The sequence below is a fragment of the Equus przewalskii genome, chromosome 20 (assembly GCF_037783145.1).
Source record: "Equus przewalskii isolate Varuska chromosome 20, EquPr2, whole genome shotgun sequence".
Taxonomy (NCBI): domain Eukaryota; kingdom Metazoa; phylum Chordata; class Mammalia; order Perissodactyla; family Equidae; genus Equus; species Equus przewalskii.
The window spans coordinates 45,217,464-45,235,801 of record NC_091850.1 but is presented as its reverse complement, the minus strand read 5'-3'; the positions used below and the strand labels follow the sequence as shown (position 1 = coordinate 45,235,801).

Genomic DNA, 18,338 nt, shown 5'->3' with positions numbered 1-18,338 from the left:
CAACAACTCTTTTAATTGGCCACAAAGACAGAGCATGTTATCACCTCACTTAGAATTATAGTAATAGCTCTTTTACTCTGAAAATGGAATGGCATAAAATAGCTCATATTCCAGAGGAAGCACCGAGGGAGGAAAATCACCACAAATAAAGACTTGGTGACTGGTTCTGGTTATGAGTTAACACTAATTGTTTCTGGTAATTATGGCTTATACTTGCTGTAAGTGAGGGCTTCGAAGCATTTGGAATGGTATTAATGTGCCATTTTCCCACTGACCACACCAAATAAAACATAAGCATTTATTCAGCAAAACTTCCACATTTTCAGGAGGACAAAAGCCCAATACAATAAAAACAACCGTTAGTTGAAAAGTTATAATGATAACCAAAGAAAGCATTCTGACTATAACTGGAGTCTTTAATTTCTGCGGTGTCACATCCACGTAGCTATAGCAACAGCAGACCCAGATAAATGAGTGAAAAATGGAATCATTTACATTAAGGCTCTAGGATGTTGAATTTTAATTTCCTTTAGGAAATGACTAACATTAGATCAGTGGGGGTTTTTTCCATAAAAATAAAGTCAACTCTGCTATAGAGTAGCATTTGATCTGTACAAATAACCAATTCAGAAATAAAGTTATATTTTCCAGAAAGTCCTGTCAACATTTTCCTTTTCAAGAACTGACGTTTAGTTTTCTGCAAATGAACAGACATTTCACATGATCCCTTTCTTCCTCCTATCTGAAGCCGCAATCAAACCATTAATGGACTTACTCTAATGAAAACATCAGACCTGGGCTGTCCAATGCAGCCACTGCTGGCCACGTGTGGCTACTGAGCATTTGAAGTGTGGCCAGTCTAAACTGAGATGTGCTGTACGTGTAAAATACACGCTGGATTCCAAGACAGCACAAAAGAAGAATAAATATCTCATTAATGATTTTATTTTGATAACATGTGGAAACGACAGTATTTTGGATATACTCAGTTAAACAAAATATAGTACAAATACTATTTTCACCTGTTTATTTTTACCTTTTAAATGGGGCTACTAGAAAATTTTAAATTACATACATGGCTCATATTACATCTGTGTTGGACACTGCTGCATCAAACAGTTCTTCAGGGAGGCTGTTTTTCCTAGCCATCTGAACAGAATGAATATTTCACACTTCAGAAATAGCACACCAGCAGAATCACATAATGACCCTACAATAGGCCATCTGCTCAGTTACTGATATAACTCTGTTATATAATTTTTTTTGCTGTATATAAAAAGGTAGTGGCTTTCATTTTTCGTGATATACAGCATGTCCTTAGAAGCAACGCTAACCGCAATAGTAAAAACTCTGCCAATAAACAACAGAAATTTCATGACCACAAATGTTCAAATCCAAGAAATACATGAAAACCACTTTTGCCCTTTTCTTGTGCCCTAAGTACCTCCCATTAAATACCACGAATATTGTATTAATTTGAGGTTATCTGGGCTTGGGGATACTAAGTACACCATTATGAAATTTATAACACTAAATGAAACCAAACTTTCAACTTCACATCTGGCATCGATTATATTTGTTGCAAAGGGCAAAGTATGAACTTCCAAGATTACTGCTAACAGTTGCCGGGGCAGTCAGAAAGCTGAATCCACACTGTTTTACACCTATATTAGAAGAAAATAATTGTTGTTCATTTATTTCATTGGTCCTAAGTGCTTTGAACTGTGATTCATTAAAATGTCAGCAGTCTATCTCCCAGAATATCAGCAATAATAACAGCAATAATTAAAAAGTAAAAAAAAAAATTAAAAAAGAAGAGAGATCTTGTTTACGAAATGAACAATGTGCCGTGGAAATGAACAATTTACGTTATATGACGAGAAAGAAATCATAGCACGGAGTTTGAGTGGGCTATCCTCCTACAAATAATTCAATAATTGGGAGACAGAGAGAAAAAGCGGGTTATTTTCAAGCAAAGTGGAGATCAAAACTAACAAATGACTTTTAAGTTCACAGTCTCTGACGCATAAGAAGTCATTTCCACATTTAAACTTTCCTTTCTTCCTGTGGTGCCGTTGCCCAGATAAACAGGCAGCAGACAGAAACCCACTGAAGAAGTAGGTGGTGGCAAGAATATCTTATAATGACGAAGAGTTTGCAGAATCTTCAGACAGCCTCGACTGACGGAAAACACCATCTCCATTACATTTTGTCTCCACAAATATAAAGGCTGAAACCATCTATTTCCAGCAGGACTATCCTTCCTTAAAAGAGGAAAAAAATAGGTTCTCATGAAATATGAATAGGAAGAAAACTGAAAAGTGATAGATAACTCATTTTTCCCCCCAGATTTCTCATGGGAGGGAAGAATCAGAGCGAGGAGACATAAGCTAGAAATGGTTTGTCTGCCGCACACAACCTGTTCTTGTTTAGAAATCAAAACCAAAACTAGACTAGAAGGCTAAGGGCAGTAAGGACTGAGTGATTTGTCCAACAGGACAGATCTTAAAAAGTGGTTTCTCTTTTAATGTTAAAATTGAGCTTCACTGGAATTAGGAATGATATTGAATATCTGCGGGCATGAAACCTAAAACAGTAGCTCAAAGGCAAAGGAAACCATGAACAAAATGAAAAGAAAACCCACCAACTGGGAGAAGATATTTGCAAATCATATATTCAACAAGAGGTTAATTTTCAAAATATGGAAAGAACTCATACAACTCAACAACAAAAAAACAAACAACTTGATCAAAACATGGGCAGAGGATAAGAACAGACATTTTTCCAAAGATATACAGATGGCCAATGGGCACATAAAAAGATGTTCAAATCATTAATTATTAGGGAAATGCAAGTCAAAACTACACTAAGATATCAGCTTACATCTGTTAGAATGGCTATAATCACCAAGACAAAAAAATAACAAATGTTGGAGATGATGTGGAGAAAAGGAAACCCTCATACACTGCTGGTGGGAATGCAAACTGGTGCAGCCACTATGGAAAACAGTATGGAGATGTCTCAAAAAATTAAAAGTAGAAATAGCATATGGCCCACTATCCCACTACTGGGAATTTATGCAAAGAACACGAAATCAACAATTCAAAGAGACTTATGCACCATTATGTTCACTGCAGCATTATTCACAATAGCCATGACAGGGAAGCAACCCAAGTGGCCATCAACTGATGAATGGAAGAAGATGTGGTATATATACACAATGGAATACTACTCATCCATAAAAAACGACAAAATTGTGCCATTTGTAACAACATGGATGGTCCTTGAGGGTATTATGTTAAGCAAAATAAGCCAGACAGAGAAACACAAACATGGTATGATTTCACTTATATGCGGAAGATAAACAAATACATGGATAAAGAGAACAGATTAGTGGTTATCAGAGAGGAAGGGGGTTGAGTGGAGGGGTAAAGGGGCACATACGTATGGTGACAGATAAAAACTAGACTGGGGGTGAGCACGATGCAGTCTATATGGAAACTGATATATAATAATGTACACCTGAAATTACACAGTTATAAACCAATATGACCTCAATAAAATAACTAAATTAAAAAAAAAACCACAGCAGCCCTATGTGCCATAGAATTAAAAAATACCCTCTATATTAGCTCATGGAATGAGAATAATCAAGTTACGTTATTCATAATAAAAATAAGCAGTCATTTCCAAACAGGGTCAGCTAACAAATGCAATGAAAATCCTAGTTTGTGAGATCATTTACTCAGCTGAGGAGTGACCCCTGACTCTCCTGTTCCTGAGGGAGTATAAAAGGGTCCCTGGCTCTCAAGGATGAGGTCCCAAGTCCCAAGTCCCTACTAAATTACCAATGTTACAGCCCAAGAAGTTGGCCCTGGATACATCCATCCATTTTCTGCCTGGCCCCTGACTTGAGCTTGGCCTGTCAGAACTCGCCTCAGTGCCCCAGGGCTCTGGTGACACACCCTGCAAGGGGAGCAACGTCACTTTCTCAACTCAATGGAAATTACTTTGAAGAACAAATGTGATGAGGAATATTATAACTTTGCACCATGGAAAATACTTGGAGATTTAGAGGTGGAAAGCATGGGATTATCGCTCATTAGTAAAGGACAGCTTAGATGGTTAGCCTAATTCCTCCTCATGTTTTTCTATAAAACCCAAACAAGGCAGCATGCAAGAGAAAAAACCACAGAACTAGATATCCAGGAAGAGCTTTCCTCATTCGGCTGCCATACTGCGACTTTTCAAAAGGCAGATGAGGCCACAAACCGCTGGGCAAACACCCAGCTGTCTTGTGGCTTAGCCAAAAGTGTTTAAGCAGATACGCCGGCACACAGAAATTCTAATTACTCAGCTATTCCATGGCCTATCCAAACCCTTTGTACTATTACACATCTGCTGCTTCCATCTGACACCTGTTTAAATCTCAATTTTTCAGTGCTTTTGCAAACATATCTTAATTTCATAGAGGGACTTGAAATCTATGGAATTGATAAAGATGGCAATGAGCCATCATTTCAACTGATCATGCAGAATCTCTTAAGAAAATAAACACCTTTTTCAAAGATCAGTCTTTACACATAGGGGCTCACAGAATTGTGCTTTTAATTTTTTTCTTCTTTTTTGGTGAGGAAGATTCACCTTGGGCTAACATCCGTTGCCAATCTTCCTCTTTTTTTTTTTTTTTTGCTTGAGGAAGATTAGCACCAACCTAATATCTTTGCCAATCTTCCTCCATTTTGTATGTGGGATGCCTCCACAGCATGGTTGATGAGTGGAGTAGGTCCATGACTGGGATCTGAACCTGCAATCCTGGGCCAGCAAAGTGGAGCAGGGTGGGACTTCAACCTCTCGGCCATGGGGCTGGCCCCTATTTTTTTTTTTTTCTAGGATGCTATACTGAAAAAATTAAAGCATGAATACCTGTGACATCAGGTTATTTAATGTCTGTGATTAAAATATTAACAGCAGATCCAATACAAGTAAGGGACCCAGCTGAGTTTTCAAGTAATATCTAAGCAGATATCACAGGATAAGACACTAAAGCTACTTTTCCAGACGAATGCAATGCATGCATGGTTAACCTTATAATAAACACAGCACTTCTAGCTAAGCAAATAAATTAAGGTAAACCAAAGGATAAAGTACACACTGATGTGTGTTTTTCCATGCACATGTGTAGTAGGTTTTCTTGACAAATCACCCAACTCATGACAAATTAATGGGCGCTGTATCAGGTAGAGTGAGCACCCCATATTGGATTAAGCCTTTTCTCCTGTATATCTGGATTGGGTCTCCCTAAGTAGAAAACAGAGTTGACGACTATAAGCTTGCTCTCTACCAAATTTTGTCAGGCTATAGATGAAAGGGATAGAGAAAAACACATTAACCACCTGGCAAACTTGTTAATTCTGTTAATCCTGTGATTCTTTGTCAATTCATATTTTTTTTCACTTGGATTAACGGCTTCTCTGTTTCTTTACCCACCAAATGCAGACAATTCTGGTACCTTCCTCATAAAGGCTGCAGTGGGGATTAAATAAATGAATTTCATCTTATTAAATAAGTGAAATTATTAAATAATTTTAATATTTAATTATTAATAAGTAAAAAATTTACTTAATAAATATAATAATTTAATTATTAAGTAAATAAAATTATTCAATAATTTCACTTATTAAATAAAGTGCTTAGCATTATGGTATACAATAAATGCTCCATAGATGTTAGCTTTTATATTATTTTATTCAGAAATGATAATGTAGCTCAGGTTCTGCATGAACATTAGAATTTGAGTGTTGTGTGCCAAATAAGGGAGTAGATTTTCTCATTAATTCTTACAATTAAACTAAAAAATGCTTATGCTTCATAGTTAAACCATAAATCAAAGTCAAAATCGTCAATTTCCTATCGGTTCATCCACGTTCTGACCAATATCCATGTTCTTTTCTGCTTCCTGGGCACTAAGCTAAACTACATTTCCCAGTTTCCTCTGCAGTTAGGTGGGTGGGGCCATGTGACCAGTTCTGGCCAATGAAATGTGAGAAGTAATGAATGTGCAATAAAGTCAACAGAATGTGGGAGAAGTAATGAAGCCAATGGAATGTGGGAGATCTGGGAATGTGGGAGAAGGTCTGATCCCTAAGAATTCCTGAGCAAACAAACCTGTTCCCTCACCTGCCAGTGGGATGCTGAAAATCAGTAAAGACCTCAGAGGCCCTAAAATATGGCAGAACTATGATATTCAAGGAACCCAGATTCCCAGATGTCTGCATGGAGCAGAGCTGTCTCGCTGACATGGACTGTGGCACAATCAAGAAAGAAACTTTTATTATGTGAAGTGACTGAGATGGCAGCATTGTTTGCTCAGGCGGTTAGCAGACCTTAATCCATGCGTTTTCCTTCCTGTGGGTATGTCTCCAACATGTTAGTCACAATAACAGCTGATACTTTGATCATGTGCCAAACACTAAGTGCTTTACATATATTAGCTCTTTTAAGTCTCTCAACAATTAAAATACCTATGAGTCAGGTATTTTTTTCAGATAAGGAAAGTGAAAGACAAAGAGTCTGATAATGTACCTAAGGTCCACGGCCCAGGTAAGTCAATGCGCTGGGATGCAAACTCCAGTCTAGCCCTAGACTGGTATTCTCAACCGCTGGTCTAAATTGCATTTTAAATACAGAAACACACATATTACACACTCCCACCTCTGGGATTACTCACCTGGGTGTTACATACGGTCAGTGTAGGCAGAGCCGAGAAGAGGGCTGGTTGTCCATGAAGGATCCTCAGAGCCCCCTTTCAGAGCACATCCTACTTCCTCTGTTAAGCAGGCATGTCATTATTCCTTTGGCTTCCTGGGGCTCCTAATTTAAGGAGCCAGTCTGGGCACATTCCATAAATGTTATGACCTTTGTTTTATATCTCTTTATATCAAAACTGCTCTGTCCTAAGACATATTTTTCTTAGGGTCTTGCTCACTGAGAGTTGATCACTCAGCAATTTGACACATTATGTCCAGGTTCTCCTTCTCTCAGATTATCTTTTTACTTCAACAGAGGCCTTCAAGAGACAATACCATAATCTGAAATGGTAATTGGAGTGCTGACAGTTTCCAACATCTCCAGGTAGGTGTAGGAGCCATACTTGTTTGGATAAAAAGGAGTATTTGGCACCCATCAGATCACACCATGTGGGCATCTACTCCATCACAGGATAAAGCACATTAACTACCGACAGATTCTCAAACACGTCCCCTTGTTTCTAGACTGTTGCTGCAACACCCTACCTTAAGCACTACCATCTATTTTATGCCATTTAGGAAAAGGAACCATGCTAATCTCACCAACAATTAAAGTTGTCCATGGCAGGTCAGCGTGGATACTATCCAAGGATATCTTCTATCATGAAAAACAAGCTTGTCTTTACTGCCACGCACTTTGGGCCCATGGCATGGTATAAAAACCATCGGTCATACGCCCCTCTAGCGAGGAGCCCATTACACACAAAATTGACTTGGGAAGATGTTTCATAGCCTAGACTCTAGCCATGCTGGACGAAAATGTCGGTTTATCAAAAGAAGGCACATTGCCTTGTACTGTATCCAAATGAGAAGGAAAAGAACAAGTTAGCAAGTGACTTTGCCTAGGTCAAATGCACATATCTTTAAGATCTGAATTACTCAAGGACAGTCCTTACAGGGCCATCATTCAGAAGAAACAATTTCAAAGCAGGAAACTTTACTACAGTTTTAGTTAACTGATGACTCTTATTGTACATTACAACGAAGAGAAAGACCAGAATCCAGAAGAACTTATTCAGCATCAGGCTCTGTGCTAAGCACCCCACATGTTTTATCTAGTCAAACCTTCACTACAACCCTGTGAAATATGCTTCAGTATCATTTCTTTACCAGCCATTTGCAAAGGAGGAAGTAGACTGGGATGGGTTAAGTGACAACCAAAGGCACATCATTGGTAAGTGGCAAAGCCAGTGTTTGAACTCATGTTAATTCATTAGGTTTTTTTTTTTTTTGGTGAGGAAGATTCACACTGAGCTAACAACTGTTGCTAATCTTCCTTTTTTTTTTTCGCTTGAGGAAGATTAGCCCTGAGCTATCATCCTTGCCAGTCTTCCCCTACTTTGTGTGTGGGATGCCTCCACAGCGTGGCCAATGAGTAGAATAGGTCTGCACCTGGGATCTGAACCAGCAAACCTGGGCTACCGAAGCAGAGTGCGCAGAACTTTAATCACTTGGCCACGGGGCCAGCCCCAATTCATTGGTATTTTTAACCACTACCATACTGTGTAAAACCAGACACACTTATTTTGATAAACAGATGTCCTCTGTTCTCCTGCCTCAATCTTGTTGGTCAGAGTTCTAGAAATAACCTGATCAAACAACCAAAACTGAACATATTATACAGTTAGGATTCAGCCTCTACTGGAAAATGTCAAAGTTCTACAAATAATACAGCCTTCTCTCTGGGACATAAGACGAAAAGCGTTAAATCCTTACTTTATAAATAAACTACCAAATGGCCAGGAAGAACAATTTGGGCAAGTTGCCTGTTCCCGTGCAGCAGATCAACAGGGATGCCTGACATAGGATCTAGAACTCACTTCTGCCAGGCTAGTGCAGCCCAACCAATACACATCATGTTGTCTTAAGAATCAGTCTTTGAAAAAACCTCCTCACAAAAATCAAATCACATAAAAAGAGCTGTTGCACATTTCCTGTTTTAGGCAGGGCCCTGAGACAAATATAAGCTGTTTTCCCATCCTCAGCATCTATGAAAGACGTAATACATAAGTAAGTTCTGTGTCTTCATCAAAGTTCATTAGTTCTCTCTTAAATGAATAATAATTTGAGCCAGGAAAACATCAACGTAGTCTCTAAAATAATTCTTCACAATATTAGCACCATGTCAGGGAATTATTCACGCTTGATTTCTAATCCTGGTTTTGCAATTTTTGGATTTGGGGGGAGAAAGTCACCCATCCATTCTTTATCTGTAAGACTGATGGAGGGAGGAATTAATGTCAGAAAAGTACAGTGTTTCAGGTTGAAAAGCACATCATTAAATGATACCCTGAAATCACCATGACAGATTGAACACATACTTAAGGATAACTACTAAGCATGTTTTTAAAAATGGGTGTGGCAAGCGAAATTGTTAGGCAGAAGTCTTCCTGTGTATTTGAGCTGCCCTTCAAAATCTTTTGTGCCGTGTCTCGTTGAGTAAGCGTGTTTTCCTAAGGCAGTGCCATATCACGCTGAGAACAAATGACTGTGGCTAGCCCCCAGTGTTGGCACTGCCCTGTGCCCAGTCACACACACCCACGCAGGCTGGAATAACCCAAGGTGGGGATGACACGAATAGGAAAGTGAAGCGAGCCCTGCCACTGTGCAGACAGGAGAGGCCAAATGAAACACACCACGGGGCTGTGGAGAAAGGAAGTGGCCAGGAAGACATTCCCTGATGGCTTGAGATATTTAAACGTTGTGGGTTGGGGATGTGAGTGTATGTATGTATGTGTGTGTGTGTGTGTGTGTGTGTGTGTGTGCCGGGCGGAGGGTGGGGGGAAGACATATGTGTGCAGCTTCAGGGATAAAAGCAATGTTGCTACCTTAGGAAATAATTTGGTCATAACTGAATGATTACAGCAACAGCAAATGCAGGCATGTTAGCAAAGGGCTGTTTAAGAGCCCAAGGTCGTGGGTCTGTTTTCCCAAACTGCCTCCCTGCTGGCCATCTTCACAAGCAGTGCCCAGGAAGGACAGCCCTTGAGCTGGCCCTGCTGGAGAAGCACTGAATTTGACTCACCATCTTACCCCATATGAAGCCTGGCGCCTGGCATCCAGAAGGCATCAGCTGTCCTGGTTTGCCCGGGACTCTCCAGGTTTAGCACTGGAAGTCCCAGATGTCGGGAAGCCTGCAGTCCTGCGCAAACTGGGTCAGTTGGTCACTCTAAAGGTACTGTATGTTGAGTCTTCTCAGGGTGCCTTCATGAGAGGTGGGTCAACTCTCCTTTTTTATTCTTTTTAAGGACACATTTTTTGATGAAGTGACTGCTTTTTGATAAACAGAACATAATTCAATGGAAACTATAATTCTAAATATTCCAAATGCTGGACCACACGTAAGGTACAAATCTAAACATATGGAAAGCTGTTCCTAAAGTCATATAAGGTAATCTCATGTATTTCTTTTACATTAAGATATACTATTTAATAGTACTATTGATGTTACACTTAAAAGCAATATTCTCTCAACTCAAATCTGCACATAATATTGCAAGTTGTGTTTGGAGAGAACTCCTCCCCAGGAAGCCACTGAGCCAGGCTACAGCCTCTCATGTGGAACTCTGCCCCTAGAGGGGGGACAAAGCAGGCGCCAATGTCCCACGACATTGAACCCATGGCTAACTCCCAGTCTGCAGTCTCCCCTTACCAATACTTGACCCCATCCCCTCTCCATTCTCCTTCATGCAATGCCAGCTTCGCTTGCTTTCTCAAGGGAGAGGCAAATGCACAATGATAAATCAAAGAGTCTAGCAGAGTGGGCAGGAAAAGGCTGAGGTCAGGGGCTTTCCTCCCGCTCATGTTAAGGCTCTCAGTGGATTATACCTTCAGATGTCCCAGAAGCAGGTGAATACTCATTCCATTCTTCAATCATAGCATAGCCATATGTTTTGGAAGTTCTACCAGAGAAGACTGAAAAGAAGAATTGGCTTGATGCGCTCATTAAAAATGAAGTATCTGTCTTGACAGCCAGCCCTGGTGGTCTAGCAGTTAGGATTCAGCACTCTCATTGCCACTGCCGGAGTTCCTTTCCTGGTCAGGGAACCACACCACCTGTTTGTCGGTTGTCATAATGTGCTGGCTGAGTGTTGCTGTGATGCTGAAAGCTATGTCACCAGTATTTCAGATACCAGCGGGGTCACTCATGGTGAACAGGTTTCACATTTCAGTGGAGCTTCCAGACTAAGACAGACTACAAAGAAGGACCTGGCTACCCACTTCCAAAACATTGGCCAGAAAAACCCTATGAATAGCAGCAAGGCGTTGGCCGATACAGCTTGGGAGGTGCGGGTGGGGGAGTGGGTGTGGGGTGGCGGTGTTCATTCACAGACAAAGGTGTTAGCTATTCGTGGTAATGGGTAAGAGAATAGGCCAAAGCTCTCACCTACTGACCTGTACAGCTTGTTGGCCTGCTGGACCGAAACAACTTGCTTGCTCTTTCCCTGGACTGAATATAGGGTCTCATGATTGATTCCTAAGGCTACAGGAGTAAAAACGGTGAGGAATACATTAAGCATTCAGGATTGAAAGGACCATTGCATAACCTTAAAAGCAAGTGGTGATATTTGCCAGAGATCTTTCAAAATAGCCAAGATATTACCCTTTGTGAACTGGCCTATGTTGAGCCCAAGGAAATGAGCTGAACTGACCTGAGTCCCTGCTCGGCTCATCAAATTACGCAAGATGACAACTACCTGGTGCATGATTATATCCTAGTGGGCAGTTCCCCTGTATGTGCAAGGGATGGCGAGGGGCTCTGCAGGCCTCCAACAACACCCCACCTTCTCCCTCGTATCAAAACTCTTTTCACTAACACTCTGCCTCAGAGTTGGCAGCAGGAATGAAGTAGGAAACCAAATAACAAGATGGGGCTTAGGTGGGGCTCATGTAGACACGCATCCTGGCGTGCACCCACTTGGCCTAAACTCAGAATGTGGCACTCCTTCCACAAAATTCATAAGCATTTCTAACGTATGGAGATGGATGACAGTGATTTTATACAAAATTTTAAGGTACAAGGAAAGAAGGACTGATGACTTGGCAAAGAACATGAGCTCTACCGTTGGCCTGTGAGCACAGATAAGAACTCTACTGTCTGACTCTGGATAAGTTATCTGCCTCCTGTAACTTTAGTCTCCCCATCTGCAAAATGGAGATAATACGGGAACCACAGCATAGGGGGAAGCATCCAATTAAAACACTTCGTCTTTGCATGGTCTAGAGTAGTAAGCTCCATAGATGGTGATGGCTATTATTACTAAATTGCTAATTACAGTAAAGGCAAGCATGCTCAAAGACCACAGGAAGAAATGGACAGCGTTAGGAGAAAAACCCATATATACTGCTGATTTCCTAGGAAATTTCTTGAGAGTCTTAAAAAAGCTCTGCTGTGTCTTCTTGGGCAAGTCACCTCTCCTCTCTGTGTCTTAATTTCCTGATTTGGAGAAAGAGGATGATAACAGTAGCTGCTTTGCAGGGTTATTTAGCAGACAAACGAGTTACCTACATGAAGCACTTAGAACAGCTATCTGGAACACAGTCAAAGCTACAAAGCTGTTATTATTCCCATCATTAAGACAAAGAAAAGCTCTGATCTCAAATAAGTCAGTCAAAGTAGGAAGGAAAAGTTTATTTCACTAACATTAATGAATCAAGAAGGATTAATCATACTTTTGATGCTAGTACAATTAATTTTAACTTTTATGGTGATATCTCTACAAGTTTTAAAAAAATATATATATAATTCTGGATTTGTAAGGAGCTTGTTGAATTTCAAAGTGCTTCCACACATCTTTTTAATTCTGTTGAGACTAAGATTAATACTGCTAAAAGGGACAAATATGTGCCTCTGGTTGATCATCAGAATAATCTGTCTCTTGGAAGAGTCTGTCCCATTGTAAAAGGAAACCTTAGAAAAACCTGATAGTCCATACCCGTGGCCAGCTCGGTACATGTTGAAATACTTCTCAGGTCCAGCATTATTGACTTTGAAAACCAATTTTACAATCATGCTGTTAATCCTTCTGATGGCTTGCCGTATTGGTGATAAAAAGCAGCATGAGTCCTAGCCTCTACCCAAACAGGCTTCTCATCCTGCTTACTATCCTTTAACTTAAGCCTTCGGAAGATCCAGAAACACCGATACAGTGTTACTATGAACTTTTGGCTTGTGAGATTCTGGCAGATGCTCCTGCTGTCCATGAATTACTTTTCCTGTTTGTCTTTCTGCTTAACCAGTCACTCTCTTTGTCTCCTGACAGCATCAGGTTCTGGGGCAGTCCTCTCCATCTCCAGAAAACCACAAGTATCCTTTACTCCAGAGCCCTGCTCTTCCTATGTGCAAGCCTGCAATTAGAAAGCTCTACTGCGGAAGGCGGAGCTGTAGCCACTGGAGGGGCCACTCCCCTGCTCGACGTGACAGAGGGAGAGGAAGCAGGAGGGAAGACAGAGGAGGGGAGAAGCTCCAACACAAACAACCGATCCCCGAGGGGCTGTTTGCTTAATTCCAATGGGACTATGTTATTTGGCAGATGACTCTTTGCACACTTTCCGATAAAGGAAAGTTTAGAAACAGTTTATTTTTTCAATAAATCACTTAATGAGCATAACAAAACACTCCACGGTGTGAATTTTTCTGCCAGGGCATACTAAATGCAGGTGTACCCAGGCAAAAACCCAGCCGGCTCCTTCTGGGCCCCTAAGGTGTGCATGTGTTGGCCGCGGAAGAGAATCACCATCCCATGAAGACAAAGACCACCAAGAGCCTGAGCAATGCAACTCGGGTGTTTGTAACAACATGAGAGTCTCTTTGAACAATAACCCAAGTGAAAAACTATTCATAAACATTTCAGCAAAGATCCTGAAAGTGATTTTGACCTAGTTATCCAAATAGATCTTTACTTCACTTTTAGCAAATTGAGCCCAGTGCCATGTTAGTTTAAGGAGGGGAAACGTCTCGAAAGCAAAGCTAGGGATATATAAGTGAGTTGCCATGGCAACCACAGCACTCATGTTTATCACTTCCTGACTTGCATCTTCAGGTTTAAACCTAAGTCCTGAATGGGGAAAGATAGAGACTTACTTTCCATTTTTGAAAAAGGAATGATTACATTATTTCATTTTAATCCTCAGCATAGAGAGTAGCGAAGACAGGTAAAAAGAATGCTAACATGGGTAAGTTAAAACTTTGTAACTTGAAAATACACACACACACACACACACACACGAGTTCTGGCTTACTGTCTGACTTGGTCCTCTTAAAGAAGAGAATACCAGTGTATTCTGTCAAGGTTAAGCCTCTAGCCTCAACTACTAGAGTTTTATCAGTTAACAACAAAAACTGGAGAGATTCCTTTTTTTAAAAAAATATTTAGCATAAAAAAGAGCTTTTGTTTGGTTTTGTTTTCAAGGCTGGCTAGATTTTGATCATTCTCCAAACTCATCTTATCTACATGCTGAAATCAAGTCTAGAAAATGCCAAGCCCTAGATTTTTGTTTTCCTAGAAGAAATTACAAGACACTGGACAACAGAATGCAAGTCCTAATGGCACTCATTTTTTAGGCTTTCATCCTCAATCTTCTCATTTTGTACCATAAATAGCACACATTATGCATGTTGTGGATGTCTGTGGGACTCAGTGTCTACTCTGACCTGCGAAGGAATGTGAAGACCAAACACTTGCCATCAGAGGTAGGAACTCTGCTGTGACTGTCAAGCACCATGTAACCAACTGCAGGTGGCCAGAGAAATGACCAGGGTCAGAACTTTTTGTGATCTAACATAACAAATGTCGAGGCTGGCCTTGTCCAAGACATTTAGCCACACCCCTCTATGAATGTCACAGAAGAAGTCTTCTGAGAATAAGCAAGAGAACATATGAGAAGTTCTTAAATGCTTTAAAAGGGAGGCTCTTGCCATGTAAGTGACTGGGAATAACTTTTGCTTTCATCCTACCACACCTCCTAGAAACAGTTTTGCTCATGGAGAGACTCCAGTACTCTTTTATTCTCAACAAGTGGAGTGTGGCCAGGGCAAGGAATTCCCCAATACTTTTTTATAGTTGTTTTTTTTTTTTCCTCGTTCTGTATCCAAAATACTGTTCAAAGATTTTTTTTTCTTTTTATTAAGATAATGACAACCTTGTGAAATTTCAGTTGTACATTACTGTTAGTCATGTTGTCGGTACACCACTTCACCCTTTGTGCCCCCCCGACCCCCCCTTTCCCCTGGTAACCACCAATCAGTTCTCTTTGTCTATATGTTAACTTCCACCTATGAGTGCAGTCATACAGAGTTCATCTTTCTCTAAAAGTTTTTTTTTCTTTTTTTAGAAAGATTAGCCCTGAGCTAACATCTGCCGTCAATCCTCCTCTTTTTGCTGAGGAAGATTGGCCCTGAGCTAACATCCATGTCCATCTTCCTCTATTTTATATGTGGGATGCCTACCACGGCATGGCTTGACAAGTGGTGTGTAGGTCCACACCCAGGATCTGAACCGGAGAACCCCGGGCCACCAAAGCAGAATGTGTGAATTTAACCGTTGAGCCACCAGGCTAGCCCCTGTTGAAAGATTTTTAAAAAAGAATGGTATATTATTCCAGCAGGGTGTATGTGTCCACTATTTTCTGTTTTGTCCTCGGACAGACTATACTCAGAAAGTTGTCTCTGCTACAATTTTCTAGGAAGCAGGTGACCGTGAAACACGAAAAAAATCACAGACATAGGTTATTCTTTTCTAGATTCAGATCTCAACCAAATGCTGATTTGTCTAACTTGGTTTTTACCATATTAATTTGTAATCCAGTAATCTCATTCTAAGGTTAACTGAGCAGTGACTTTTCTTGATTTGTGAAGGTTTTTATTACATATTTTTTATTTTTGTTTTGCAGATTTAATTTTTCTAAAACAGCTTTATTGAGGTATATTTAACATGCATATTTACCGTGTTCAATTTGATGTTTTGACATACGTCTGCACCAGTGAAGCCATCACCACACTCAGAATAATCAATTTACCCATGACTCCAAAGGTCTGCCTCTACTTTTTTTTGAATTGAGTTATAGTTGACATACAGCAATGGATTAGTTTCAGGTGTACAACATAATGATTTGATATATGGATATATTGTAAAATGAGTACAACAGGTTTGGTTAACATCCATCATCACACAGTTATAATTTTTGTGTGTGCGATGAGACCTCCGAAGATCTACTCTCTTAGCAACTTTCAAATATACGGTACTGATAACTACAGTATGACGGTTATACTAATGGTTTCGTTGCCAGTTTCAAACAAAAGTAGATGCTTATAAGGTGGTTTCTAAAAATGACAAACGATTTGATTTGGTAACTATTGCATTTTCAAATTAGCTTCAAAATTCTACTGATTTATGAGGTTCAATGAGTCCCCCTGGCTTTCTAATGATGCCCAGGAAGCCTCACTCAGAGTCTAAAAGGAGAAGGTTCTGACTCTTTATACAGACAGCTAAGGTGTGTCCTAGAAGGTGACCCCCAGGGCATCCATGACGATGGAAAATGAATGGAAAACAGGAAAGTTCCCATTGAGCGGAGTCTCAGAAAAAGAACTCACAGCTGCTCCAAATTAGTGTGCCTTTCGGTTTTATATAACTTGACAGGCTAATACCTTAATCGTGATTTTTTTCTTTTTTATCCTACAGCACATGTCTGGAACAGCCCTAAAAGTTTGGAGGGGGAATGTACATGACTAATAGGCATCAGGTACGAACTGTCACTACTGGGGAGGTGAGGTTTTACATTCACTAGGTAGAACTGGGCGAACAAACGTTTAGAGGGAGCAAGAGCTAACACACAAAGTTTTGTTAAAAAACAAAAGAGAAAACTTAGGCCTCTTCATTCTGAACAAAAGGGATCCAAGGGAAAATAACTAAAGCATAAAATAGATGATAGTTTTTTCTTTTATGAAATTCATTTTTTAAGTGTGGTAAAACATGCATATATAAAACTTACTATTTTAACCATTTTTTAAGTGTAAAGTTCAGTGGCATTAAGTACATTCACGCTGTTGTACAACCATCACCACCATCCATCTCTAGAACTTTTTCACCTTGCAAAACTGAAGCTCGGTACCCATAACTTCAACTCTTCATTCTCTCCTCCAGCAGCCCCCAGCAAACACCCTTCTACTTTCTGCCTCTATGAATCTGACGACTCTAGGCACCTCATATGAGTGGAATCATACAGTATTCGTCTTTTTGTCACTGGCTTATTTCACTTTGCATAATGTCTTCAAGTTTCACCCATGTTGTAGGATGTGTCAATATGTGATAACTTATTTTATGAAAAATCCTAGAATTCCAGAATTAGGTACCAATTCTGAAGCTCTAAGGAATTAGGTTTTTTTTTTTTTTTTTTTTTTTTAAAGAAAAAGCAAATAGATTAGTTCTTTACAAAGGAATAATAAACAGTGAGCAATTTCTACGCCCGGAAGATAGTAAAATGCTAACTAGATAAATGCTTTCACTCAGATTAGATGAATTCCTAGGTAATAGCTACATAAGAGGCTAGTCATTGTAAGGAAATTTAAAATGTTATTTTGGCCTGCTTTGTTTCTGGTAGAGATGTAAACAGCTAACTGGTGTCTTGGATAACACTGACATAACCTCACAGCTGCTTGAGGATGGGGGTGTGGCTTCTTATACGGCTGATCGCCTTGCCAATCATTTCTTCACCTGCCAGGTCTGGAGACTGCTGCTGTGTTTCAGCAGGAGTGAACCACATGAAAAGCTCAGCTCACCAGCAGATGAGGGCCAAGGATAGAGACCAGCTCTGACGAAGCGACATCCCCAAAGAGGCAGGCCTGGATGGTCCACGCCAGTTCAGTGACATCTTACACAGCCGGGTTGTTCAGTCTTGGCTACCGTGGTTTGGCTAACAGGCAGTTCAACCCCTTCTAGGGCCTTCCTTTAGAACTAGCTATGTAGGGGGCCAGCCCGGTGGCACAGTGGTTAAGTTTGTGCGCTTCGCTTTGGCGGCCCTGGGTTCGCTGGTTCGGATCCTGGATGTGGACCTACACGCTGCTTATCAAGCCATGCTGTGACAGCATCCCACACAGAAGAACCAGAATGACTTACAACTAGGATATACAACTACATACTGGGGCTTCGGGCAAGAAAAAACAAAGAGGAAGATTGGCAACAGGTGTTAGCTCAGGGCCAATCTTCCTCACCAAAAAGCAAATCTTAAAAAAAAAAAAAAGAACCAGTTATGTCTCCCTCTGCACAGGACATGGGGGAACTAAAATGAACAGATTGTCCTGCCTGCAGAGTGTCAAAGCCTGTAGTTTGCAGCCTCCTGAGAAAACACTCACCTACGTCTCTTGGGCTGGACTTGAAGCAGATGAAGCTGGCAGGAGCAGGGGGTGGGGACATTCTGTCTAGCCCAAGTCTGAATGCCAAACACGGAAGTGTCTCCTCCGTTCACGAAGTGCTCATGATTCACGACTGAGCAATCATTTCGCCACTGGATGGAGATTTTCCTCTCTTTCTT

The 18,338-nt window shown here is 40.5% G+C and overlaps 1 protein-coding gene across 2 annotated transcripts in view; it reads right to left on the bottom strand.

Moving 5' to 3' along the window:
- The window catches only part of ANKH (ANKH inorganic pyrophosphate transport regulator), a 139,677-nt gene that overhangs the window by 97,264 nt on the left and 24,075 nt on the right, over positions 1-18,338 (bottom strand). Inside the window, exon 1 of one of the 2 annotated variants that reach the window (XM_070587173.1) lies at positions 18,160-18,298. The exons of the other annotated variant lie outside the window; for it this stretch is intronic. The gene's annotated coding sequence lies outside the window, so the exon portion shown is untranslated. Of the gene's footprint in view, positions 1-18,159; positions 18,299-18,338 lie in introns of those variants that run through there. 2 annotated transcript variants of the gene reach the window in all.